General features: G+C 36.5%; 1 long non-coding RNA gene across 1 annotated transcript in view; it reads right to left on the reverse strand.

Moving 5' to 3' along the window:
• Window positions 1–26,179, reverse strand: part of LOC120598711 (uncharacterized) — a 153,633-nt gene that overhangs the window by 33,313 nt on the left and 94,141 nt on the right. Inside the window, exon 8 of the long non-coding RNA XR_005651717.1 lies at window positions 18,963–19,101. This is a non-coding gene — a long non-coding RNA (uncharacterized LOC120598711). The remainder of the gene's footprint in view (window positions 1–18,962; window positions 19,102–26,179) is intronic.

The raw sequence follows: 26,179 nt of genomic DNA on the forward strand, positions 1-26,179 counted from the left end.
AGAAATTTATATTTTAGCAGCTGTCTAATCCTGAAACTGGCAATTTGGGAAACTTAGAGATACCTGTTACTCAAGATGATTCTAAAACCATCCAATCTAACTACCTTGCTCAGAAAACAAATGTCACAAATTATTTACAAAGGCAAACAGCATAGTAAGTGTTCCCTCCCTTCATGGGCACTCTCTTCTAGAAACTGGGTGCCTTTGATTTGTAATTCCCCAGAGTCGAATGCCAAAATAGACATCGAGAAGAAAAATATATAATGGAATTACGTCCTCTTCCAATCTTACCAGTCTTTGAGTTTCATTTCTTCTCCTTTATATTCCTCATTCTTCCTTCCCTTTATTTCCTTCTCACACCGTTACCCTATTTAAGAATACATCTTTCAGAAGCATAACCCACTGCTATGACATCTTTTCTAAATGAATTTATGCTCTTAGAAGAATGAGGAAGACCACAGCAATATCAACACCTAGAGACAAAAAGATCTAAGGGGTACTCTTTCAGTTCAGAGGCAGAAGTTGGAAGGTAAAAAACTTCTTGCTCTATTCATCATGGTCTACCCCAAATCTCATTAATTTTTTGGTCTGGTTTTGCTAAGGGATAAAATACAGAACCCCTACACTGAATTAAAACACTGAATTCACTGGTAAACCTGCCACCCGAATCAGAATCACCTGGCGTTCTCATTCAATATACAGATCCCCCGGTCTCACCCCAGACATGTTTAGTCATGTGCTTTGGGGAGCAGGGACATGGGTATTTGCCTTTTTCATGAGCTTCCAAAGTAAATCTCAATGTATAATACCATCATTCTAGAACAGCTGACCCAGTTTCTAACTTGAGCTAAGGTTTTCTCCATCTTTTTCTCAAGGAGAGCTTTATTCATTCATTTGATATTTATTCAGAGACTAGTTCTGACTTCCAGATTCAAAAAGAAAGTTAACCAGAGTTTAAGATGTTAAGTATCTTTAATTCCCTACAGGGAAGTAAATGTTTAATCGAGAAAGTAATATATCCTGCAGACCATGGATTTTTAAGGTGGTTTTTTAAATTTTCCTTTAGAATAAATTTCTAACTTATTAAATGTTTCATTTGAATTTATCATTATCAATATTAATGTCTCCATAGGAAAGGTTATAAAATTAGTATATTAAAAAAGAACGAATGGTTTATCTGAATCCATAATGATAGAAATCCAATTTGGAAGCATAATTTCCATTATACATAAGAGAATGACTGAGTTTATGGGCATCACACCTGTGTAGTTGCACAGGGTCCCACTCTTAGAAGTGGCCCAGGGTTCTGTTTAATGCCCTGTTTAATGCCCTTAAAAATTTGAATAATCCAATCTTTGCACTTGAGTAAGTTTAGCTCCATGGGGCAATGAAGCATGTGTGTGAGCAGAGGGTACACAGTACACTGGGAGGCAGCCAGCACATGCTACAGATATAGGTCCATTCCCCCCAGAAGTGGGGGTCCAGGAGCATTCGCCAAGCTTGTTCACACCTGGGGTACTACTGAGCACCTCGGGGCCTCCGGGAGTGGCTGTGGTAACACCGGGACCCAGACTGACACTGACAATGGCAGCAGCAGCAGCAGCAGCAGAAGTAGCAGCAGTGACAGCAGCAGACACAACCTGGAGGAGAGGCGGACCTCCCGTGGTAAGGACCTCGGGGGAGACCAGCTGGCCTGACCATTCCTAGCTCTGCTCCCTGCAGCATCTGCACAAATGTTAACTCTCCGACCCGAGCACAAAGACAAGAGCTCCCAAGACACAGCAATAAACTTTGTCAGTAAATTATTTCAGAGTAAAAGTGTACACGTGGTCATTGCAAAGTGATGTATTGAGGAGCTATTAGAATTTTTCAGAGTTTGAAACCTCTGGTCATGAAAACTGCTGTAACATTGTAAAGCGAATGTCCCTGCAGGCTTAGGAATAAAAATTCAATTTAAAGATCATCATATTTGGTAGAAAAGTATTATTATTCTTTTCTGGCACAAAAATACTATATTTTGCATTTACATATTCATGCCATTACACAGTTATCACTATCACCCTTGTTACATTTTATTAGTAATAAAATATTTTTAAAAGAAAAAACTTTATATTTTACTCCTTCTAACTTTACTTTTTTTTTATTTGCTCTTTGAACAACGAAAGGGCCCAGCATTTTTCATTTTGCCTTGTGTCCTTCAAATTATGCAGCTATCCTTACCTGAGAGGAAAAAGTTTTTGAGAGCATTTTATAACTAAGAGGACTGAAATCCACGAGGCTTCACTGGCCTGGCCATGCCCCCAAAGCTCGCTAAGGAGAGTCACTCCTATCTAGACTTAGAATTTGAGAAGGTAGAGCCTCAAGCCCATCAAGAAGCCACGTAGACCCATCTAATCATGAGAAGGGCAAACTCTGTGTGGTCTCTGGCCCCAGACGGCATGATCAACAATGACCACAGTGAAACAGAGCAGCAGTCAAACACACACAGATGCCAGCCCCAGCACAGGAGACTGAAGAAAAGGCAGGTTCTGTGTGCCCAGCATCCAACAGGGAAACAGTCCTCAGACTTAGCAGAAACTACTATATATTTTTCTTCTCAGTGAAAACCTATACTCCCTGGTCATTGCCTGTGGCACCTGCCCAAACCCCTAGACCTGTTCTGTATACCAGTGTTTCTCAAATCGTAAGCCTCCAATAATCACCTGAGGAGCTCATCAAAATTGCAGATTCTGGTTCAGAAGATCTGGAGTGGAGCCCAGAAATCTGCATTTTTAATGAGCTTCCAGGAGCTGCTGCTGCTGCTGCTGCTGATCCAGTGGTCACGGTTTGCTTTTTTGCTTGTTTGTTTGTTCGTTTGTTTGTTTGTTGAGGTTTTTCCATATCCATTTATTCAGAACGTTTGAACATAAAACATGAAACTATATAATAATCAAATAGCTAGCAATACAGTTTTATTTACACTTGTCATTTACACCCTCCAAACCTCACCGGGCCAGTGTTCTCTATCAGGTTATAGAGACCACTGCACCTGTAGCAGTGCAGAGATTATGTAGGTGAGACTATGCAGATACTTACAGTAGAGCCATGTCAGCTGTGAAAATACTGATATTCTCCCATAGACTAAAAAATAGCCACTGGATGAGTGCCTACTCTCCCCTGTTATCCAGCCCTCTTCAGACTCCACCTCACCAGACCCAGCAGCAACTGGCTGAGGCCTCTGGGGAACTCCAGAGTAGCTTCAGAGCTGCAGCCAGCATTCATTCTGATGGGTCAATAACAGGCGGACCAGTCTGTCTTAAATGTCTTAAACGTAAGAAACCTCTCCCAATAAATACGTGTCGAATGACTCTGTGAAAAGGGTTCAGGGCTTGCTGCAGTCTAGAACCCTGTTTGTTTTCACTTTCTTTTCCCCTAAACTTATCCAATCACTGGTCCTTTTCTGGCAAACATTCACCTAGCTCACCCCGCTCATGTTGTTAAAGAAAAAAGTGGAGAACAGAAGGTAGAGGTGATTCATCCAAGTCAAATGGCCAGAGAGAAGCCAACACAGGACCAGAAATCAGTTTTCAGCCCCACAATCTTACACCTGACTGAGTATTCCTAAAATGAAAGTTGCTTAATTTGACTATTGCAGAGTGGTGACAACCTATAAAGTTTATATTATGAATCAAAGTTTGAATTCATGTTACTTTAAAATGATGCCGCTATTTCTTTAACTTGAAACCCTCAGCCTTGAAATATATTTCTATCAAGGCTATAGAAGTATATGAAAATTCCATGTATCTAAAATGTTTAGGTCATACTGTCCAAAACCCCTTCTGAAGAAGCAGAATTGAGCCAAAGTGACTTGTTTCACACTACTGGCTATTGAGTGACAAATTCAAGACCAGAATCCAGATCCCTTTACTCTCAGTGTGGTGCTCCTTCGTCTCAGCCACAACAGCACTCACTTTTGTTTTTTAAAGGAAGTGTCTGCGTGACCGACCGTTTTAATGCAAGGCAAAGCTGCTGTGTAACCAGGGCTCTCTGACCACGAGTTTACTTTTCTCCTGGACAAGGTGTGAACAACCACATCTGAGGAGAGGGAGCCAGCGACAGTGAAGGGTCTTGAGGAACTGGTCCTCTGCTGGGATGCAGAGGTGTGTCCTCTCACTGCACCTTTAAAAGGGGAACTGAACCACTACGAGTTCCCCAAGGTTCAATGAAGAATAAAGGGGCATGCGGAGATGTTGGTGGATGGAAGCAAAATGTTCTGCCATATGCCTTCTTAGAAAATTGTTTCCCAGCTGCAGTCATATTCATTTTTACAAGGGCTTGTGCTGTTGTGACCTTGGTCGGCATCCAGCTTCTCCAGCATGGCCCTAGGGCATATCTTTTACAGGGCTAGATGCTCTCTTGTGAGAAATCCAGGAGCAATTCCAGTGAGAAATTCCCTGACTTTCATCCACCCCAAACCAGGAAGACGCAGTGGTTACCTTTGTGTGTTAACAGATACGGTTACAGAAGGCATGAGAGAGGGGCCTGGAATTTAGTTTAAGGCCAACATAATTGTTACAACCTGATCATCGAAGGGCTTTACAGAGGAAATAAGCAACCATCAGGTTGCAAGGCTGATTTTCCTGTCCAATCCTAAAAAGGAACAGCCCTTAATAAATCATCTTCCTAATGGAAATGACAGAATTATTCTCCCAGGAGGGGTAAACCCAGAGGAAATAGGAAGGAAACGCAGAGCCATAGCTGCCTGGGAGGATCTAAAGCTTCCTAGGGGTTTGTCCCACCTCTCCCGGCCTGAAGTCACTCCTGTTGCTTTTTACAAGTCATTGTTTTCACGTAAAGACAAAACTCCTCTTAGTAAGCATGCAGTGGTTTGTTTTTTTTTTTAAAGCAATCTCCGTGGTCAATCACAAGGGGGAAAAAGTCATCATGTATCTTAAGTAAAAAGGAAAAATCACTATAAGATGTCTTCTTATTAATAATGCCAACAAAATTAAATGCTTGGAGAAAATATCAGTTGGTGACAGTGGTAGCTTTTGGAGAAGATTGTATGTAATTAATTTCCCGTCTGTGCGCTTTTCTTAATTTTTAATATTTTTCTATAATTGAGAATTGAATTATAAGGTACTCATTATTTAAATCCATTTATTCCATAATATGTAACCTGAAATAAGGGTTGGCATGCCTACTAATATCATTATCTACTTTTTAAAGTAGAACAGAAATATATGGATACTCTGAGAATTTAAAAATAGAACTAATAATTCACAGACCTTCACATTCTTCATCAATTGCATTATTTCTATTAAGAATTTGTAATGATTTTTGTATATAGCATTTGGCAAAGAAACTTCGGCTCATTCTTTTTTTTAAATGAATTTGTTAGAACTCAGGGTTTCTTTTCCAATCAAAACGTTAGGAAATGCCACTCCCAAACTGACTGAGCAGCCAGGCTTTTGATTTCTGAGAAATTCTGCCCAGGTCACCAGGGAATGAAAGGTCAGTTTTGAGGAAGTTTCTGGAACAAAAAGAATCTCAATGAAATTGGCTGGAATTTTTCGAGCGATAAAAAAAAAAAAAAACACCCCTTGAATAAAGATAGATATATGGGAATTAAGGTCACAGTTTTATCAAATTCAACTTAGGCATTGAGTCAGATCCTTTGAAACTTTTTCCCATGATTAAAATTCTTATTTGCTGCATTTTTGGCATGATGGCTAAGTGATTTGGGGCACTGGCCATATTAATAAATTAGAGGAAATAGTTTTTAACATTCACTGTGAATAGCCCACTTTGGGGGAAGAAAATCACAACTTGTTATAAGATATGTTCTTTTTGCATTCTTAACTTTGTTTCCCAAAAGTTGTCATGAAAAATTTTATGGAGCATTTGAATAGAGCAATTTTCCAAGTATAATCCAAGGACTCCTGGGGACCCCCAAGACCCTTTCAGGGAGTCTACAGTTTCCTCCCTCTTCCATCTAAAAACCTACGTGAAGCCAAATTTCTTATGTTTCAACAATAACAACAACAAAAAACATGTTGTGATAGATTAAATGCAGAAGCAGATAAGAGAATTTATCTTCTATTAAGCCAGACAGTAAAAAAGATTTGTAAAAAGTATAAAACAATGACTTTTCCACTCTTTTGTTTTTAAAAAGTTATTTTTCACATAAATATATGATTGCTATTTAAAAAATTATTATTGCCTTTTCATCATTTCTCATTATTATTTGTAATGTAGTAATATACATTTTTTTCAATTTCTCAATTTTAACTTTTAACACAGTATATATCAATAGTTATAACCAACTCAAACCAATGCTCTTTGAAATCTTCAATAAGTTTTAAGAATATAAAAAGGTAATGATATCAAAAATTTTGAGAACTGCTGCAAAAGGGAAACCCCTCCTAGGACAAGCTTCAGGAGGGCTGCTGGTAGATGAGAGACCACATGGAGTAGAGAACCATGTAACCCCAGCTGAGGCCCTCCTCCATCAGCCACCCCCAGCTGGCTCACCATTTGACCATAGATGCATGAAAGAGCTCAGCCAAGAGCAAACACGTCTGACTTAGATGAAAAGAACCACCTAGCCAAACTGTAAACTTCTGAGGAATAATAAATAATTTTTATTTTAAGCCACTAAGTTTTGGAGTAGTTTGCTGTTCAGTGCTATTTTGGTGGTAAATAACTGATTTCTCCCTCCTCTTATTTCCCAGAGAATTTACCATATACTTACAAAGAGTCTTATACATTTATACTTCATTATATATAGTCTTATATTGTAAACTGATGTTTCTAAACTACTTAAGGGAATAGAGTATATTTTAGCTTTTATTTTTTGGCTCAATAAATATTTAATTAGTTTGTGGACAATTGGAACCTGAAATTTCTAGTCGAAGAACAATTCTTTAAAATGGCTCATTCCTTAGCTACCACTCATTTTTTTCCCACCTAATGTTAAAAAAAAAAAAAAGAGAAAAGAAAACTTCTCTTTTGAGGAATCATCTTATCTTTCCTGTACTTTTTTCTCTAAGACTCAACCTCAATGAACCCCCAAACTCAATGAGCATGAAGAACTTACAAACCATATCATTACAGCTTGATCCGCCAGAAGAAAGTATTTTCAATTTAATAGCTTTCACATGCCTATCACTGAAATTCTAGAACGCTGTAATCTGCTTTCTCCATCACTTTTATTATTACTATTATTTTGGAAACTGTTCAAAAAAAAAAGTGAGTCACTGACTAGAGATTGGATCCTGCTTTGTGGTAGCCTCACAATGCTATCTCTCCAAGACACTCCCTAAATCCCTAAATGACTGGTCATATTTGCTATAAGCACCCTGAAATTTTGTGCTATAAGCATCCCAAGACAAAGATATGAAATGTATCTTCCAGGCTATCAGATTTCCTTTTCTGTCTCCCTTTCTCTTTTCTAATCACCTCTCTCCTCAACTCCCTAGTAACCCAAGGCCTTAATGTCTTTTCTAAATAACAAAAGCCACCATGATGTTCTCCCTTCCGAAAGTTCCATGCTCCAAAGTTACTTTTTTTTTTTTGCTTGTTTTTTGCTTGTTTTGTTTGTTTATTTTCAATACTTTTTTAAAGGCTGGATTTGGCCCATGGGTATCCTTTGCCAACCCTTTTGATAGATGACAGGTAAACAAAAATTGAGCAAAAGTTCCTTCACTAAAGAAACTGGAAACGTGTCTTCCTGATATTGGCTGGGGTTACTTGTGTAGCTGCATTCAATGAGGGGCTTGATTAGGGCTGGTATTTCTAAGATAGCTTCATGCTCATCTTTGGTGTCTCACCCTTGATGACTGAAACACCTGAGAGCTAACTGAGCTCAAGCTTCTTTACATGGATCCAAAGAGGTTAACAACAGAAGCTGCAATCCTTGAGATCTTAAAACATGTAAATTGCAAAACGGTGTGCTGAGTGCATGAAGAGAGATTTGTGTGAGGCAGAGTGTGAGGAACGAAGAGAGTGAAGAGTGGGAAGGAAAGTACTATGGAGGCCTCAGACAGAAATGGTACTTCAGCTGAACCATACTTGTAGCTGAAAAGTAACGTACAATGTCATCGAATTTTTATTTCAGAAAAATCATTGGTACAGATACAGAGATTGAAAATAAATAAAAAGGAAAAGCAACTGATCAGTGTGAAGGCTTTTGAAGCAGACCGGGCAAGAGATCTCAGTTAAGTCAGTGAGAATGAAAATGAGTAGCAGAGGAGGAAATCATGATACAGTTAAAGTGCAGAAATTAATTAGATCCAGGAGATAAGAGAAAGTATGGTAGAGTAGGATCAAGCCCACGTATCTGGCTTGGCAAAGGATTGTGCCATAGAACAACACACAGTAGCCAAGGTTTGGCAATGGTCAAAGTGGTAACAGAATTACTGAGTTTGAATTACCTCTCACATATCCAGATAGACAAATGCAAAAGATAGCAGAATAATCCACTAAACAAACAATTAGAAGAGTGAGTGGGATAACCAAAAAAAAAAAAAAAAAAAAAGAGAGAGAGAGAGAAGAAAGAGTTTGTAGATGAAGCAAGTATACTCGCTGGATTTGGAAGTTCAAAGATCATGGGTGAGCTCTTTCAGAAAAAGTTCAGTAGGGAGGGAAACCTACTTGGAGTAGATCATAAGAAGTGAGGACGATGTATGTAATCACCTTGCAGAACTTGGTCATTAAGAGAAGGAAAGAAAAAGAAATCAGAAAAAGTTCAACGTGAAGAAAAAGTCATATTAATAGCATAGAGACTTCAGAGGCTAATAAGGAGTAATTGCAAAAGTAGTTATGATAGAAAATAGAAAAGAAAGAAGTGTTACTTTATGAATCAAAATATATAAAGAAATAATATGGGACAGAACAAAAAGAAGGAGTGGAAAACTTAAATAGAGGAATACCTCATCACCCCATAAAGAATGTATTGGTGTGGAGACTAAGAGTTTATGCTCTGCCTTGTCATAAAGAAAGACTTGAGCTTGTCTGCATAGAAGGGTACAAACCGTGAACTCCAACATGGAACAAAGGACTTGTCCAAACATTGTGCTAAGACTGTTGGCCGAATTTTAGCCTGGCTTCCACCTGAATGCACTAGGCCATGATCCTAAAGGTAACCCCAGCCCCCATGCTGAGTCTTTGCTCAAGAAAACGCGATACCACCAAACTGCAAAAAATATATTGTCCCAACTCATGCTGACAAATCATTTCCAGTAAATTTCTACCTACCCTCTTCTGTAATTTTTCCACTTCTACATAGTCCCTATGTCCTACCCACCCCCACTCTTTTTCACTTCCCTATAGTCCCTTCTTGTTCTCCCTTTAAAATCCTCAGTCAACTTTGTCTTAGTTGGAGTGGAGCTCAGTCTATACTGGAGTCTCTCTCCTCTACTGCAGTAGTCTCAATACAATCTGTTCTGGCACCTTTCACAAGTAGCAGGCTCTGTTCTTTTTTAACTCGGGTGTATGGGAATAACTGGGGGAGAAACTGGGAAGGGCATCATTTCCCCAAAAATGGATTGCTAAATCAAGTCTATTTCCCCTGCTATAAGGGAGGTGTCTGAAAGCAAAATCATTTTGAACTCAGTGATTGTATCGGATATCTATTGCTGCATAACAAACATCCCAAAACTTTATGGCTTAAAACAATAAGCTTTTTATTTCCTTTTTCTTTTTTTCATAATTCTATGATTGACTGGGCTCAGCTGGGTGATTTGTTTGCTTCTCATGACATTGACTGGGGTCACTCCTGCAGTACATTCAACAGGATGTTTGACTAGGGCTGACCTCTTAAGATGGCTTAAATCTTAATATCTGCTGACTCATCCATGTGACTAAGAATTCTGATGGAGCTCAAGACTTTTTACATGGCACTGAATCCTTAGAATTCAAAAACACTCTTTAAAACTTAACTCTGGAATCACACAGTTTCATCTCTGTATTCTATTGGTCAAAGCAATTTACAGGGTCGGCCGAGAGTCAGCAGGAAGGGGAACAGGTGACCCTCTTGAAGATGGAGTGGCATATAACCACAGACATGGGAAGAATTGGTGGCCATATTTCAGAGACTTACTACTACAACAATTCTCATCATTTTCACGTATAAAATCCTCTCGCCCTACTCCGAACACCTAAAATCTCTCTGTATCACCAAATGTTATTGAGGGATCATGGGAGAATCCTACACTCAGATGAAGAAGAAAGAAAAAAAAATGTTGATCTAATTTGAGAGTTTGTAGAAAGGCTTCAGCCAGAAAGAGCAAAAGGCAAAATTGCTCAGGGGCACCTTAAAATAGTTCACGTGAGAGAACATGGAGTGAGTCTAGGATGAGTAATGAAGGCTGTGAGGTGAAGAAAGAACTGATAGGCTTCTACATTTATCCCTTTTGATGAGATAAGTCTTCTCTTAAGTGAGGAAATATTTGGGGAAGGGCCACCTTCCTTATCCCCTTCAATTATATTGCTGGGCTTTGGCCCTAATCCAAGGGAGTAACAGTTTCTGGTAGAGTCATTTTCTACAAGCTCCTGCTTGAAAAAAAAAATGAAGAAGATGAAGTTCAGCATGTGCCCTTCAAAAAGCCAACTGCACAAACTGCAATAATACTTTCAGATCTCGCTATGCCTCTAGCATCTGCATTTTACAACTATTCAGGACGTGACATTATAGCCTCTAGAGATTTTTGTTCCATTGGGTCAGGAACTTCACTATTTTATCAAAGCAAATAAATCAACAACATTCGATATATGTCATGCAAAGACAATATGATGATCGATGTTTTCAAATTTAAATGCAATAAGCACCTTTAAAATAACTTATAAAGGAATAAAAGCACAGGAAGGTTGGCATGAGGTGTCATCAGTTGACTCAATGTATCAACTGGATACATTTTTATGCTCATTTGTTTCATATTATTTTTTAATTTTTTAAATTTTAATTAATTAGGAATCAATTTTTAAATTTAATTTTGTTTTATAATTATATAAACTACTAACATGAGATCAAAAGCACATCTGTAAACTAAGATGTATTCCAAGAAGCCTAATTCCTGCCTCCTCCAATCACCAATGTAACCTTTTAAATTTTATAATTTATTCTTTAATTTTTAAATAAAAGCTGATATGCATATGCAAAATTTATTTGTATCTCCCAATTTATTAGGTAAACATATACTATAAACTTGGTTCTATCTCGTTTTTTCCACTTATTAGTAGTATATCCAGGCAGTTGCTCCAGAGTAGTATATGGAGATTATATACAAAAGTTTCTCTTATTTTCCTAAGGATAACCTATATAACAATATCTTTATGTAATTCCTCTAGGCTTCATATTTGTTCATTACCAATTGATTTGCTACTATGAGCAATATATGTACAATGTATACAATTCCTGTATATTTAGCTCATAAATTTCCTATTGTAAGTAATGTCGAAATTAACTAGTATATTCTTTCCTCTCTTCTCCCTCTATCTCATCATTTGGTCTGAAGTATTATCTTTTGCTTTCAATTATTAACAATAAGGCAAATAAATTTTATTCTGTATTTATATGATTTGCCTATTCTGCCTCCATTTTTTATATTTGTATTGTACCTACATTGCCAAAAGATATAGCTTTTACATATATGTGTCTCCCTGCTACAGCCATCATTTATTTTGAATTCTACAGGTGAGTATATATTTTAAGTTCACAACTAATTCTGTTTTCAGTACCTCTCCAGCTGATTGAAAATGATTTTCCAGTCGATTCCTCAGGAAGGACCATGAAAACCATAAATTCTGAGTTCCCACACCCTAATAGTTTGTGTACGGCCTTTATAGTTCAAAGGCAGTTTGGCTGAATATAAAGTCCTTGGCTCATATTTTTTTGAATATTAGAATTATGTTACTCCACTGCCTTCTGGCATAAAGCATTGACCTAAGCAAATCTAATGAGATTCTGATTTCTTTTTTCCATTAATTTGTTTTAGAAGAATTTATCTTGATTTTGATAAATCTGGGTTGATTTTCTCTGTATCAGTTTTCCATTTCTGGGTAACAAATTGCCACCAACTCAGCAGATTAAAATACAAAACGTATTATTTTATAGTGTTCGTGGGTCAGGAGTCTGAGCACAGGTTAGCAGGATTCTCTGTTCAGGGTCTCACTGAGATAAAATCAGCAAGTTGTCAGTGACTGATCTCTTCCTAGGCTCATGGTCTTCTTTCGAGCCCACTGGTTGTTTCCAGAATTCAGTTTCATACAAGCAAAAGACTGAGATTTCTGCTTTCTTTTTGGCTATCAGTTGGAGGCCACTCTCGGCTCCTCGCGGAGACCATTGCCATGTGGCACTCTCTACAACATGCAAGTTTGCTCCTTCAAGGCTAATAGAATAGCCTTGATTTAAAAGGCACCATAAAAATGGTTTTTTTCTGAATATTTTTATGTTATTCTTTCTGTGTATTACTTGTTGAGTTATACATTTATCCCATGTTTGATTTTAAAAAGGATTAGTAAGAGCCTAAACAATATATGTAGTATAAAAAACAGGGTGAGGAAATTGAGGCAAAGAGAAAATAAGTATAAAGGGAATAGTAGTATATTAGCAGTGTTCTTCGGAGAAACAGAACCAATAGGGTTTGTGTATGTAAGTAGAAAGAGATCTATTTTAAGAAATTGACTCACAAGATTGTGGATACTGGCAAGTCCAAGATCTGCAGAGTGGGTTGGCAGGCTGAAGGCCTAGGAAGAGTCAGTGTTGCATTTTAAGTCCAAAGGCAGTCTGCTGGCAGAATTCGTTCTTGCTCAGGGGAGGTCAGTCTTTCAATCTATTCAGGCCTTCAACTGATTGATGAGGCCCACCCACATTATGGAGAGCAATCTGCTTTAGTAAAACTTTACCAATTTAAATATTAATCTTATCCAAAAACCAGCCTCACAGAAACAGCCAGAATAATGCTTGACCATATATCTGGGCACTGTGGCCCAGCCAAATTGACACATAAAATTAACCATCACAAATAGCTATAGCTAAAGTTATACCCCAGACTACATAATGTGAAATCCTATTTACATAGCTGATCTACAATTACATTCTAAGTTTCCTAGCCAAAAAAGAAGGGAATGAAACAGATGTTCCCCCAGAAAAACTTTTTTTTCCTAATAGAGAAAACTAAGAGAAATTTCCCTCATAGGTCATCATGAAAAGGGTACTATGTGGTTCAGTAAGCAACTTCTCAGTCAGTTTCTCTAAATAAATCTAATGGCATATTTCCAACACACCAATTCCATAAAAATAATTTTACGAGCAAACCTTTTATGGCTAATTCAGTATCATCTAGGGATGAAATTTAGAATATTTCCAGAAATACATGGATTACAAATTCTTTAGTTAATTCTCCATGAATATTATTACCCCAAACAGTTTTATTTCTTGATTATAATTGCATAGCAGGGAATTTTAAATTATAATCTGTGGCTTGCCTGAAAGTCATATAGCATGTAGGGATGTAGGCAACAGCTAATAGATCGTTACACTTTGACGGGCCCACAGGGAGACTGACATCCCTTTAAAATGAGAAGCACAATGAAGACTCAGGCCTGAATAGATTTTCATCCAACTACTGTGGAGTGTTAATCCAAGGTAGTGACTCTGGGCAAACCCAACATTATACTCAATTCTGGACTTGCTGAAAATCAGCAAATGAGTAACTGAGTCCCCAAAGTTCTCCATTGTAGGCTATGACTACGAGTATTTTAATATGGAAAATGTCGTGAATAGGAGTTACAAATTACCACAGCACTCATTTGTAACATCAATAAGGCATCCGCAAAACAATGGCTATTAAACTCAGAATTTAAGCTATGCTTGCTTTCTTAGTGATTCTATAGTGAACCCAAAATGCTTTGTTATATGTAGATTTTCCTCCAGCCCTACTAAGAAGACAGCGAATAAGAAAAATTGGTTACTTAAATTGGTCCAGAGTTGAAGACTGTCAATGTTTCATTAATGATTTACTATAAATTCCATGAATGGTAGGGAAGAAAAATGAAATCAAGAGATCTGGAGAATACATCAGAGCCAAGAAACTGATGATCATGGAGTTGAAGGATAGGCAAGAGAAATAATTGGAACAACAAAATAAAGGACCTTTGTGTTAAAATGAGGAAATTTCAGTTTTCAGTTTTTAAGGAGACCCAGTTTCATTTAGTTAGAATTTCCAAGGTGTGGTAACAAATTAATTGCTGATGTGAAATGAAGTTTTTAGAGTAGAAAAGATTAAGAATTGTGAGCCTTGAGTAGTCTAAAACTCAATGTTTATTAAACCATCATATGCTCACCAATCTCAAAAGAACTAGAAGCTGAACTTCAATGACTTGCCACTTGCTTTTTTTTCTGTTATGTAAGCTGCTTGTTTGAACTGATTGGTTGGAAAATAGCAAGCAAATTAAATGCAAATTGGTTCATAACTAATACATTTTGTCAAGTTAATTGAATTGTGCAAGTCAAGGACTTTGTCATTAATGACTGGTGATTGAAAAGGGAGATAAAAAAGATCAGTGAAATAAAAATGAGAATTCAGATTTACAGTAGGTCCAGTTGCCTACTTTTAAAACAACATTGACACGCTGATAGTAAATGGGAAAGACGAGTGGCGGAGAAAGTGGTTAAAAGTTTACAGAAAATCATTTCCAATAGAAATATCACTTTTGATTGTTCTTGTAAATGAATATTTTGTTTATAACCATCATTTTTAACAGAAAGTTTTCTTTCTATTGTGGTTACTAATGTATCTGAGTGCCTCGTATATTCTTCTCCAGTGTTGTGTATAAAAAGTCAACAGGGAAATAAATAAAATCTCTTTTTAACACACTGTTGTGGGTTGAATTGTGTCCCCCAGGAGTTCATACATTGGAGTCTTGGCCGCTGGTGCCTCAGAATGTGACCTCGTCTGCGGTTAGAGTTGTTGCAGATATAATCAGTTAAGATAAATTATACTGTAGTGAGGTGGAGTCTGAGACTTGGGGAATGAGAATGTCTATACTTTTTATCTGGATATTTGGATAGAATTCCCCTATGTGTTTGATCATTCTTTCATGAGGATGGAGGTGATACTGAGAGTGAAAGAAAGGAGAGAGAGAATAAACCTAGAAGCCTGGGCGTGTAGCCTGGTATGATGTGATTTTAAATGTATGAGAAGTATGGATGACGTGAGTGAATATAAACATTTAAATTAAAGGATAAGCTTTAAAGAGATAGAATATGAGAAAATCCTTCAACTTTATTTCTTTAGAGCACTTTTCTCCTTCCTCAAAACTATACATTCCAGTGATACTGACCTACTTACTCTTTCTTCAACTTGCCATTCTGTCCTAAAATGCCCTAACTTTGCCACTCTAGGATCTTGTCCTGGAATGTCCTCAGGGTAGTGCTTGACATGGGAAAAATATCAAGTCATGCAATCCTGGATTTGTAGGTCACAGCTGCTTCTTGCTAACTGTGTAAATTTGAGCCTTTGTTATTTATGACCATCAATTTCAAGATCTATAAAATGGGGATAAACTATCCACCCATACAGTGGTTATATGGTTCAAGTAAGATAATATTCATGAAGCATTTACCACAATATTATAGGATAACATGTAGGGCAAGTTTAGTAAAGGATAATTTCCACAGTACCCCTGACTTCCTACTCATTGATTCCTACTTATGATTTGCAATCCTAATATAGTGTCATTTCTCAACAGTCCTTGTTAAGGCCCCAAGGAAAGATTAACTTCTTTCTCCAGGCTGTCATAGCACCTTAGCCACATTATACTGTCTTAATGTGATTATTTGTCTGTCTAGCCCATGTAGACTTGAGACTTCATTAATTCCTTGTGTGTTTTGTACCTTTATGATGACAGTCTATGAATTTTTGTTTTATAATAAAGGCATTCATAAACGTCATTAAAAATTAGTCTGTGCTATTTGAAAGAATTAAAATGTGGATTATTCAGTATTTGGAAATGTTTTAGTCTGCATTGTACAGGCCATCTCTCTCCCTCTTCTGGCTCCCATTTGCCCACCTGTCATTTTTATTTGATTTACGAGGGTTCCCTGCTCTTTCTGACAACGCTTTTCATGTTTTCTCAAGTTAAAGCTTTTCCTTTTGTAAACTTATACCCTTATTAATCAAATAAAACAAATGGATGCTATAGAGTACTCCTGAAATATGTGAATCGAGATATTATAAGTTGTCTCAAGGGGCAGTACTGTTTGCAAAAGATGGGAAAAGGGAATCATACATACTTAATTTTACCAAAGCTGCAGGGGTCTAAGACCCACAGTAAGTCATAGTTCCATTTATCCTACTAATTTTGAGGTAATAAGCAGAAAACTAATCTGAGGTAGGCTTTCAAAATTACTTACGTTTATCATAGAATTATTTTGATATAACAAAGAATTCTCCAAAATTAAATCATTTAATTTTTGTAAATCAAATAGTCTTATTGACACATGGACATCTCACCCTGACACACATATTCCTTTAAAGTAGAGGTAAAGACCCTTAAGTGGGTGCCTAACATGGTCTAAGGAGTAAAGACGTAAGTATATTTCCAATCCATCAAACGGGAATTGTTCTTTCTCTCTGCCATCTTCCCAGGCTCTGTGGATTGGATCCAGTAGGAAATCTCTCATTAGAGCAAATTCCAAAAACTTGACCTTCCAAAAGGAGAGCAGAAGGAGAGCATGTTGGGCTGTAGTGGGAACAATTGCCATGGAAGAATGAAAGATAAACCTTCTTATATTTTCATTCTGTGATTAGTTCCTCAATAAATTTTGCTGTTTATACACGTACTAAAATTTTCCAGATGCATATTATAAAACACCAATATGTTGTTTCTAGATGTGATTAGTACATATGCTGGTTTGACTCAAAAAAACTGGCTGTAGCTTTTATAGGCATCCCTAATATACTGATGCTGTTTAATGGCATTGATTAGTGATGTGGCAAGAACTGGACTTAGAATTGCAATTCATATATTCAGCACTCTACAATTTTGCCATGAGGCACTGTGATGTAGTAAAAGAGGAAGGGGAAAAGGGAGGACGGAGGAAGGAAACATCAATAACCAATTACCAATATTGGAAATGAATGTGAGGACATCACTACAAATCCTACACACATCAAAATGTTAATAGGGGACTATTTGGAAGAAATTTATGTTCAAAATAATTCAATAAATTCAACAATTTAGGTAAAATAGACAGATTCCTTGAAAAACACAACTTCCCAAAGCTAATACAAAAAGAAAGAGAAAAATATGAATAGCACTAAAGAAATTAGTCATATTTTAAAACCTTTCTACAAAGACACAAAGAAAGCCTCAGACCAAGATGGCCTCACCATAAATTCTATCAAACATTTACTCTCAGTCTTACATAAACTCTTTTAGAATGTAAATGATGAGGAAATACTTCCTAACGGATGTTATAAGGTATAATAACCCAAGTACCAAAACCTCATGAGGACATTACAAAAAAAGAAATTACAGAACAATATCCTTCATAAACATAGATACAAATATTCTTATCAAAATATCAGTAAATCAAATCTAGCAATATATAAAGGAATAATACATCATGATCAGGTATTCAAAATTGACTTTACATGTATAACTACATTAATATAATTAGTTAACAGAATAAAGGAGAAAAATCATATGAATATCTCAATATATACAAAAAAGTCTTGACAAATTTTAACATCCATGCATTAAAATATCTCTCAGCAAACTAGAACTAAATGGGAACTACCTCAATATTATTATTGGCTTCTACAAGAAACCTATCGTTAACATAGTACCTAATAGTGAAATACTGAACACTTTTTCAAGATCAAGGATGCCAACTTTCACCATATTTATTTTTTATTTAATATTGTCCCAGAGATCCTAACCAATGACATTTGTGTAAAAAAAAAAAAAAAAAAAGTAAGGTCATAAAGTTTGGGTGAAAAAAAAAGAAACAAAATGTATTCAAAGACTACATGATTGTATACATAGCAAATCCTAAGGAATATTATTAATAATCAGGATAGCCTTAATGTCAATTTAATTCCATACTAAAGAACAAAATAATTATCCACTTATTGTCAATGCACTTTGACAGTTACCATATTCATCAGCAAATTACAGATTATATTTGACCGTTATCTCCACATGGAAGAGGAATATTAACTCAGGAATGAAACATATGTATGTTGACTACTTATCATCGAAATGAGTCCCTACCCTCAAGGAGTTTTCAGTTTTATAAATTTCAAGACTTAATATGGGACTTAGATCACACTTATATTTTGAAGTAAATTCACAATTAATTAGTATGCATAATGCCACAAGTTACTGGTCAGCCCCCACTGTTATCGCTACACATAGACCGAATGCAACTATGACTTTATTAATCAGAGGGGATAATAAGTAAATCAGAGAGGTGATAATTCTGAGGTTAGGCAGAGTCCTAAAGAACTTGTCACCCAACACAAGGCAAAAAATAAACTATCATTCAAACTATCACTCAGATTATTTCTAGATATTCTTTCTAGAAAATAAATTTCATATGGCCTTTTTATTACTTCCACTTTATAGAGGAGGGCAGAATCCCATCAGAGTAATTATTTAGTTTCAGGAGTCAGGAATTAAAGACCTGAGACCACTATTATAGAACCTGTGCAACCTTTAATGTTATTCTTCTTACCCCATGCTACAGGTCGGGTTTCCTGAGGAACAGGCTGACACAGAGGGAGCACGATTGAGCAGAAATTGAACTGTGATGAGGCTGCAACAGAGGCTTTGGAGATGCTTTGGGAAGCTCTAAAGCTGGTTGGCCCCTTAATGGTTGATAAAAAGGGTCCGGCCTTTACATCAACCAGTCATTGAATGTAGGCTGCACCACCTCTCGGGTGCATAACTGTAAACATAGACAAGGTTGTTACCTTTGGCAGAGGGAGATTCCTGCGGACAGACTCAGCGGAGGGCTCTCAACACTCCTTGTGAGTGCTTCCGACACCGAAGCCGGGACCCTGGGAGTGTATGGCAGCATCCTGTACACCCCACGTAAATTGCGATAAAATCCTGCAACAAAAAGAATTTGTGTGTTTTTACCGAGGGCAGAAAAGAAGTGGGGATTTGGGGACCTGTATCTCTCTCAGTGAAGCCAGAGAAAACTAGAGGAGTGCCTGAACAGATGAGCAAGCCGCAGGTCGTTTCTAGAAAGAAATAGAGGCAAGGAACTAATGTCGGTCTAAGAGGGAACTCTAAGGCCAAGCAGTTGAAAAATGGGTGTGTGCAGAGCTCCCACCCATGTGACGGGGGAGCAATGACTTGAATGGTTAGGTAGGACAGGCACTCTTCCTGTACCCTATTCATGGCTCAGGTTGTATTTCTTAATAGACTGAAAGGTCATGGGAAAGCCAAAGCTTCTGGTAATGAAGCTGCAGCCACTATAAGAGGTGTTGTCAGAATAACTAAAAACAAACTGGTAACAATGGTTATTTCAGTAGGCCGAACTGGAGAGATAGAAGATATATTTTCACTTCTTTTTCAATATAATTTCATGGGGCTAAGGGTAGCAGAATTATTAGAGATTCTTACTTCTTTTTTGTGTCTTTTCCTTAATTTTAAAACACAGTAATTGAATTAGGATCATCAGGGTCAGCGATATATAACACAAGAAGGGCAATACAATTCTGTCATTTCCATCCAACTGCCATTCCACCACACAAAGTACTTTTCTGATCTCAACTACTATTTGGGCCATCTGGAAGAACTGAAAAAGTTTCTTTGTCTCATATGGATAGAAACTCAGTCTAGAAAAAAATAAAAACACAAACCCACCCTAAACTGTCACAAGACACACTTTGGCAGGGACCTTTTTGTGCTATGCAAACACTGGGTTATCTAGAGCCCTGCTGGGTGACCCAGAAGACTTGGAAATGTTTGGATAAGTCAGGGTCACTGTGACCCTGTATATACTCAGTTCTTGGGAAGATTGCTAGCTTAAGACGTCCAGGAATGTTTTGTAGAAAGGCAGGCAAGTGGCTATAAACAAAAGAAATTGCTACTATTTCAAAACTGAAACTAGACTAATAGATTGAAGAAGACCATTTGCTGTTCCAGAAATTTGCAAAAGGAGGTGAAGGCAGCATTGATTTATGACATAACTGATATAACTGATATACCTAGCATGTGATTATTATTTTGAACACACTGACAGGTTTTAATATAATGTCTCCATATTAGCTATAAAAATTTTTAAATAAAAATTAGTTATGAAAATCATCTAGAATATTATTAGTGATTGAGTACTCAAAAAAGAAAAAAATCAGAGGTCTTTATATAATATGCACAAAATTTGGTTCTGCATGGTCACAGAAGTAGGCTAGATGAAACATATTGAAAGAGAAGAGCTGAAAAGACTGGAAAATTGGAGTCAGCTTCCCGAAGCGTTGTATGTTCAGTTGATTTTTGAGGAAGCAACGAAATATGGAGAAAGAACTAGGGTGATATATATGAGATCCAAAGAAAAGATTTAAAAACACTTTTATAACTTAAAAAGAAATGGTCACATTATGTTGGTCACATGGTGTTGAAGCCAGACCAGCATGAATTTACAGCCCAGCTTCTCACTTACAACACATATAACTTATGGATATATTCTCTCTGAGCCTCAGTTTACTTTTCCATAAACTGGAGATTAAAAGATTGCCTCACTCATAAAATTGATTTAAGTCATAAATGAGATAAAAAGGAAAGGCAACTAGCTATTCCTTATTATGGTATGTAAATATAATAAATGGTTGTTTAGTATGTAATATAAATATAATAAATGGTAATTATTTCGATAATTGCAAGTAAAAAGTCTATGTTAACAGGATATCGTTTTTCACCTCTCTGCTAATATTTTTTATTAAGCCTGCATTTAATATATAACATATTTTCCTCCCACAGGCAAATTTTAACATTTTACTGCTTCTTTATAACATTTTTTGTTTCTACTACTCCTAACAAGATATTGTATCCTTCTCCCTATAGATAATTAAATTCTGATATGATAAAAATCAGTGAAAATTTTCAGCACCAGATATATTTTTGCCTGATATGTTTTTGCAGTTTCTAAAAGAAAAGCCAATGGAAATACTTGTTCTGGTCAGGCTATAGCTCCCAAGGCTGAGATAGGGCCAGTAAGAGTCCACGTGCAATGGTCCTCAGCCATGGCTCTGCCAACCCAAACAAAAACAAGAGACGGCAGAGATGTTTGTATTGGCTGATTTGTTCTTATGTTTAAAAAAAAGAAAGAAAGAAATATTTATTGAACACTCACTACATGCCAGGGCTTTGTGAAGATGATATGTGTGTGTGTGGGTGGGTGTGTGGGTGTAAAACACAGTCTCTATTTTCAAAATCACATATTGCCTAAGTTTTAGACAGGAATAGGTTTTCAACATGCTACATTAACCAGTTATTTTAGACATTATTATTGCACACATGGTTTTGTTCCACTTGACATAAATGTGGAATACAATAGAACTATAGCTTTTTCATGAATAAAATTGAGTTACAGCATATATAATAAAATTTAAGATCAAATCCCTATTTTTAATGTTTACACTAGCCATCTTAAATACTTTGTAGAAACAAGTTTAAACTAATAATTCAATATTTATATTGAATAAAATGGGTTAATAAATCATTGAAAATTATGTAATCATAGAGGAGATAGGAAAATATGGTGTAGATGATAAAGGTTTTGTTCATCCCTCTTGTGAATAAATCAAAATTGTGACAGAAACGCGGAGCAAACAGCAAGGAAAGTCACCTGGAATCTAGATAAACAAGCCCTACGACTAGGGAGAGAAATAACGAATCAACATGCAACCGTAGAAGGCAGGAGGGGGCGAAGATGTGAGGCTGCCCGGTCCCGAGTGGCTGAGTGGGACAGAGGCTGCTGCAGCAGCACTGGCAGCAGCAGCGGCAGCTGCAGACACCTCTTAAAGGGGTCGTGTCCGCGAGTGGTGATGGACCAGCACCCGGTTGGCTGCCCGGGGGGCACCAGAGACTTACAAGGGGATGCTGAGTTGTCAGAGTGAAGGCTGGAGGTGAGGCTCTCTCCCAGAAAGAAGTGCTGGCAGTGGCCATTGTTCCTCCGTTGAGCCCTCCTCTAACCCATCTATGGTGGATACAGGTACCACCATAGCTGAGAATTCAGCAAACTGGGAAACAGAGGTCGCTCTGCCCAGAGGATTCCCTGAAACTCTGCCTCCCCCAACTTGGGGCCCCACCCAAGCCACATCCAGGTGTGTCCTTGGCGAGGCAGGTACTCCTTGCTGAGCAGCACCGAGACTCACATTGGTGGTAGCTGTCCTTGGTTTCTGGCGTGGCCTCTTGAGGCAACTATAAGCACAGCATCTACCAATTGCTTGCTGAATCTTAACAGGTGGTCCTGAAGGGATACAGGCTGGGGCTAAACTTGCCCTGCAGCTGAACTCCTCTCAAGACCGTGCCACTGGACACTTACTACACAAAGCCATGCTAATAAGACTGGGAGACTTGGGAGCGTTGCTTAGTACACAGAAACAGACACAAGAAGGCAGCCAAAATGGGAAGACAATGAAGCAGAAACCATATGAGAGAACAGAACAGAGATCCAGGGATAATGGAGTCAAGTAATCTAACAGATGCAGAGTTCAAAACACTGGTTATAAAGAGGCTCAATCAACTTAGGGGAAGTGTAGGTAAATTTAGTGAGAACTTCAACAAAGAGATAAAAAACATAAAAATGGAAATGGAAATTATAAAAGAGAACCAGTCAGAAATGAAGAACACATATCTGAGATGAAGAGTATATTATATGGAATCAACAGAAGAGGATTGAACCACCAATATAGAGGATGGGGAAGCCAATGACACTCAGTCAGAATGGCAAGAAAAAAGAAACCAAGACTACAATAATAATTTAAGAAGCATATGAGACACTATTAAATGTAATAATATCTGTGTCAAAGGGGTACCTGACAGAAAACAAGACATTGAAAAGCTATTTGAAGAAATAACGATAGAAAACTTCCCTCACCTGGTGAAGGAAATTGACATACAACCCTAAGAAGTTCAGAGAGTCCCAAGAAAGAGGAACCCAAAGAGGACCACACCACGACATGTCATAGTTAAAATGCCAAAGGTTAAATACAAGGAGAGACTCTTAAAAGCAGCAAGAGAAAAGCAATTTAGTTACTACAAAGGAGCACCCATAAGACTGGCAGCTGATTTCTCAGAAGAAACCATGCAGGACAGAAGGGCTTGGCCAAAATATTCGACGTGATGAAAACCCAGGATCTACAACCAAGAATACTTTATCCAGCAAAGCTATCATTTAGAGTTGAAGGACAGATAAAGAGCTTCCCAGACAAAAATAAGCTAAAGGAATATATCATCACCAAGTCAGTATTATAAGAAATGTTGGAGAGACTTATTTAAGAAGAAAAAAACATGTATCAAAAACAGGAGTAAAGAATAGCAATAACTACATTCCTATCAACAAGTACGTCAAATGGAAAAGAATTAAGTATTCCAACCAAAAGATAGAGTGGCTGAATGGATAAAAAACAAGACCCCTATATATGCTGCCTACAAGAGACTCACGTCAGATTAAAAGACACACACAGACTAAAAGGAAGGGGATGGAAAAAGACATTGCCTTGATGGACCTGCAGACTATTGTGCTGAATGAAATGGGTCGGATAGAGAAAGATAAATATTGCATGATTTCACACATATGTGGAATCTAAAGAACAATATAAACAATGACAACAACAAAAGCAGTAATAAACTCATACAGAGAATATTTTGAGGGCTACAAGATGGGAGGTTGCAGGGAATAGCAAAAAAAAAAGGCAAAGAGATTAAGAAGTACAAATGGATAATTACAAAATAGACATGGAGATATAAAGTGTAGCACAGGAAAGATGGTTAATAATGTAATAAATATGTACTAGATTGAGTGGGGTGATCACTTTGTGAGTTATACAGATCTCTAATCACTATGCTGTACAACTGAAACTAATATATTAGTGTATGCTAACTATAATTGAAAAAAAAACTCATCGAATTGTATGATGTAAATACAAGCAACTAAATGTCTATTTCAATAAAGCCGGAGGAAAAAAAAATTATATAATCATAGAATAAAATGAAAATTTAAGTTATGAAAGACTACCTCCTAAAGGCCCAGGTAGGTTCAGAGGTGAATTTTGTCATGTTTAATATATAATACTTGTGTTATTTAAACTTTCTTATAAAAAGAAAAAAAAAGTCTTTATGTAAAGTTGTATTATTAATACCAAAATTTATATATCATAAAAAAAATTTTGTTTTAAATTACAGACAAATGTTACTCATGAGTATGGATTTTAAAGTCCTAAATAAAATATTTATAAATAGAATCATATAGAAAATTTATAATTATAGTTTATCACTTTTATAAATCAAAAGAGAAACATTATACGGCCTCATAATAGTTACCCAAAATTTAATTTATAGAAATTAGCCTTCATTTTTTTCATTTTTTAAAGTTAGAATAGAAAATAGAGGAATATGTATTTCATGTGAAATATATACACATAATTATGTATATATGCAAATAAAATAAGCAAAAGTCATATCTAAGAGTTAAATTAAAAGCATTCCTACTAAATTCAGTAACAGGCAAAAATTTCTATAATTTTCATAATTATTGAACAATTTCCTGTACCAGTCAATGAAATACAATATAAAAATATGGGATGTGAAAATATTAAAAAGGAGAAGAAAACACCACTGCAATTATTACAAGCGATATAATTATATATCTAGGAGTCCAGTTAAAAACCAATGAAGAATAATAAGGTTAGAAAGGTGATAAATTATAAAATTAAAATAACTATAAATCAGCAGTCAGTTGGAGAGCCCCGAACCCTTGAAATTTAACTAATATGAGCCATTCTATGTACTGTGGAAGTTCATAGTTCTCCCCAAGGCTTCTTTTCAATTTCTAAGAGGCTATGTTCTCACTACCACATTTGACTCTGGGCTCCTCTTTTGGAATGTGCTATGTCTCCTTCCTGACGATATAATGTTGTTTGAGTTAGAAAATTATATTAAATAATAAATATGTGGACTTTAAAATAGATGTGTAGAAGCAAAATTCATAAATTTACTCATTTTTCATCCATGCTAAAATCGAGTAATATTTATAAACCTGTTAAATAAAAAAAAGTAACACATACTCTCTCTTCATTTTTTCGATTGTTATTGGAGGAGAAAATGACATAATATTTTAAATTAAAATAGTAAATACCTTATTCTTCATTCAATAGATCAATTATTTCATAAGTTTTAAATTAACTGAAAGAAAGTTGTCAGCTCTGTTAAAAAAATAGTTATGCTACTGGAATATATCCATAAAAAGACTTTTTTATAGCTTTTAAAAATTCTCACTGTAAATACGAGAGATATTTGAATTAAATTGTGAGTACATTAGTATTAATTTACATATTACAAAGCTCCATATTTTTTCATTTTTATTTCATTTCAGTTATCTTAATAAACTGATCTGTCTACCTCTACATTCCTTGAGAAGCTACGATTTTAAATTACTAAATTTATTTTTTAAATGTCTTCCACAAAACACAGGACAGGTTTAGTCCTGGGAAAATATTTTCTAGAGGAAAATATTATTTAAAGTTGTCCTTACAAAATAAATAATCTTTAGTAGCTCTTTTTACAAGGCTTCCCAGTGATTAAACCAACAAACTGTTTGAAAATAACACCATATAATTTTTAAACATAATGCTCTTTAAAACCGTATAAATCTTCGCTCAAGACTCCTCTTTCTAGATACTATCAATTGATTCCATGTGCCTGAGACCAACCCGATGTGCTTGATTTGAATAAATTCTCCAAGCTAGTTAATCAGTCATCCCCGAGGACAGTAACGCAAACGCCAATAAGAAAAGGCCTGACATTTACTGAGTACCCGCTTGCCACTTGGGTTTCTATGATGCGCTTTCATTCATGTAATTTTATCCACAATTTCACAGAGCAGACACAGAGCTTAAGAAATTTGGGTGAGGTCAAGAGGAACCAGAGTGCAAACCTGGGCATCTTACCCTTGGGAACA

The sequence above is a fragment of the Pteropus medius genome, unplaced genomic scaffold, assembly GCF_902729225.1.
Source record: "Pteropus medius unplaced genomic scaffold, Ma_sr-lr_union100, whole genome shotgun sequence".
Taxonomy (NCBI): domain Eukaryota; kingdom Metazoa; phylum Chordata; class Mammalia; order Chiroptera; family Pteropodidae; genus Pteropus; species Pteropus medius.